Genomic DNA, 3253 nt, shown 5'->3' on the forward strand with positions numbered 1-3253 from the left:
CGATGACGGCAAATCCGTGAGGTTCATTCCAGCAATGATTGCAAAAGGCTTTAAATTCTTCTATTTTCATATCGCAGGAAACGTGATCTTGATAAATGTGATTAACGCTTTTTTGGTCTTGTTTAAAGAGGCAAATAAAGTTAGCATTTTCTCTGATGGTATGTCTTGGAATCTCAAAATAATTTTGAGCGAGGTAAAAGCAGTCGACGTTGGAATGTCTTCCTCGGATGTAATATTTTTCACACTTGTTTTGATTGGTCAATTGCAAATCGTCAAAGATCATCAAATTGTTTTTGGTTGAGTCTAAGGATTCAGGTTCAGGTACATCATCAGCCGTTTCAAAGAATTGACACTCCATATCATCATTGTCGGAATATTTTTTTGAAATTTCCTCAATAACATCTTCAGGGTTTAAATTCAATTTTTCCATTTCGTCTTGTACATCATCCGTTAACAAATCAACAATATCCTTTTTAGGAAGTTTATTTTCGAATGATCTTTTGAGTATTTTGTATTCAGGTTGAAAAAGGGATTTGCCAAAGACTTGCAAGCGGCTGTAATCTAGCCAGCCAGGTCTTAAAAGTAAATTGAGTAGTAACGTTGTTTTTCCGCAACCAGACTTTCCAACGATGATTCCACGTATACTTTTAGGTAAAAGCTTGCTGTTGTTTCTTTTGGTTTTCCCAATTTTACACGACAATTTCATCACTTCCATATTTTTTATATTAAAAAAGTTTTTATATATGTTAAAATGTATTGCGTTAAATGTAAAAAAATAACAGAAACGAGCAACTTACGCCATGCAGTAAGCAAAAGCAATAGAAATATGCTTAAAGGAACTTGCACCATCTGCGGGATAAAAAAGAACAAATTTGTTTCTGCGCATGCGCTTAGCGGAGGAGACTTGGTGGAATCGATCAACAATTTTTCAAAAAAAATAAAGCTTCCATGGGCAAAGTTTCCAGGAGAAATGCACGTCCCAGGGATGAACTTTGCAGGGCCTGGTACTAATTTAGATAAAAGACTCACTTCCACAGACATGTATCAAGAGTGGAGCAAACCGGTGGATAGAGTGGACAATGCAGCATATCACCACGATTTAGCTTACAAGTATTTTAACGACAAACAAAACAGAAATTTAGCAGATCGAATGATGCTTGAAGAAATGGATTCTATACAAAATCCTACTCAAAAAGAAATAAGCGAGCGAAAAATCATCGAACCCATCATCAAAGCCAAAGCTAAATTCGGATTGGGTGTAAGTGATTTGAAATGGACAGACCAGCTTGCAGAGGAGCTTCATAAACCGGTGATTCATCATTTTAAAAGAAGAAGGGTGATTGTAAACGACATTGATGAAATATGGGCTGCAGATTTGGTGGACATGCAATCGTTTTCAAAATTCAACAACGGTGTAAAATATTTGCTCATGGTGATCGACGTGTTTTCAAAGTATGGATGGATCGTTCCGTTAAAAAGCAAAACGGGTCTTGAAGTGGCTGAAGCGATGAAAAAGATTTTCACAGAAAGAAAATGCGTCAAATTGTGGGTAGATAAAGGAAAAGAGTTTTACAACAAGCACGTGAGAGCGTTGGGTATGCAATTATACTCCACTGAAAACGAGGAAAAAAGTTCTGTTGTCGAGCGATGGAACAGAACGATGAAAGAGAGAATGTTTAAATATTTTTCAGCCAACAATACCAATAAATATATTGACGTATTAGATGAGATGGTGAAAAATTACAACAACACAAAGCACTCTTCCATCAAAATGACTCCATTGGAGGCCAGCGATGAAAAGAATAAAGGTAGGGTATGGTGGAATATGTATGGAAAGGATCAAACATTACCAGCAAAACCGAAATTCTTAATGGGTGATCAAGTGAGGATCGTAAAAAAGAAGTCTCATTTTGAAAAAGGGTATACACCGAGATGGACTGAAGAGGTTTTTACAGTGTCAAATGTTCAGCATACGAATCCACCCACGTATAAAATCGCTGACGCTAACGGTGAAGAAATTCAAGGCACCTTTTACGAGCAGGAGATGCAAAAGACGCATCAAGACATATTCAGAATTGAAAAAATCATTCGCAAAACCAAGAGCAAGTCGTTAGTCAAATGGTTAGGATATCCAGACTCGTTTAATTCATGGGTAGATAATAATGAATTGTTAAGTTTGCAAAAATAGACTACTGGTTTTGTATGATAAGAAAAAAAATTTGAATTTTGAGTTAAATAAATTTCTTTTCATATAAAAAATAACAATGAGTATGTCAGAAAATCAGCGTGCGATGATAGAACGGCTAAATGCAATGAATGAAAGGATAGAACCTCCAACGCCGGAAGAAATTACTAGTCTTGAAGAATATGCGTTAGAGTTGATAGAAAGAGATGAATTTACTTATGAAATAGAAGAAATTTATGAACAATTTATGGAAGAATATACTGAAAAATTTACGCAAGAATTTATGGAAAGATATTATTTAAGCGATGATGATTTTAATGTTTTAGACGAAGCTGCTGTATTTAGTTTGCCTAGTTCAGAAGATGTTGATCCTGAAGATTTACCTTACAATGGACCTTACAATGATACTATAGTTTTAGATTACAATTCGATGAGTGTTGAAGAACAAAATGAATATGATGATTATATATATAATGAATTGTTACAAGATATGCATAATGAAACGGGTGGAAACAACTTTATCATTTACATCAATGATGATGAAAGCGTAGAATACATTAATGAGGAGGAGAAAAGAAGAAATAGATTAAAGATTGAGACGTTGATTGAAGGTTTTAAAAAGGATGAATATAGAGTGTGTGCTTCTGCTGCTTAAAACGATAATCATTTTATTCTTTACATGTGAGGAATAAAATGATCTAAAAATTTATTTTTAATATGTAAAATGCATGCTCCTCACAAGTTTTTTAGAAACGCTGCATCAGCAGATCCTCACAAGTTTTTTAGAAACGCTGCATCAGCAGAATTTCATAGTTTGGATTTGCAATTAAAAATTTTGGAAGAGAGAGTTAGAGAGTTGGAGGAAAGAAGACCAAACAACATTATTGTGTCTACGAAAACGTTAGATCATCCACCTTATTTCAACGTTAACGAACAATATGAGATTTTTGCCCAGAAAGACATTAAATTTGCTGCTCTCTCACATACAATGATAGCTTTATCCATTGGGCTGAATTTGGAGAAAGGTGTTGCAGTGATAACATTAATGAATAAAATTACTGATCAATT

The sequence above is a fragment of the Hydra viridissima genome, unplaced genomic scaffold (genome assembly GCF_058129835.1).
Source record: "Hydra viridissima isolate aposymbiotic clone 2 unplaced genomic scaffold, HvirCarnegie_v1 scaffold_1, whole genome shotgun sequence".
Taxonomy (NCBI): domain Eukaryota; kingdom Metazoa; phylum Cnidaria; class Hydrozoa; order Anthoathecata; family Hydridae; genus Hydra; species Hydra viridissima.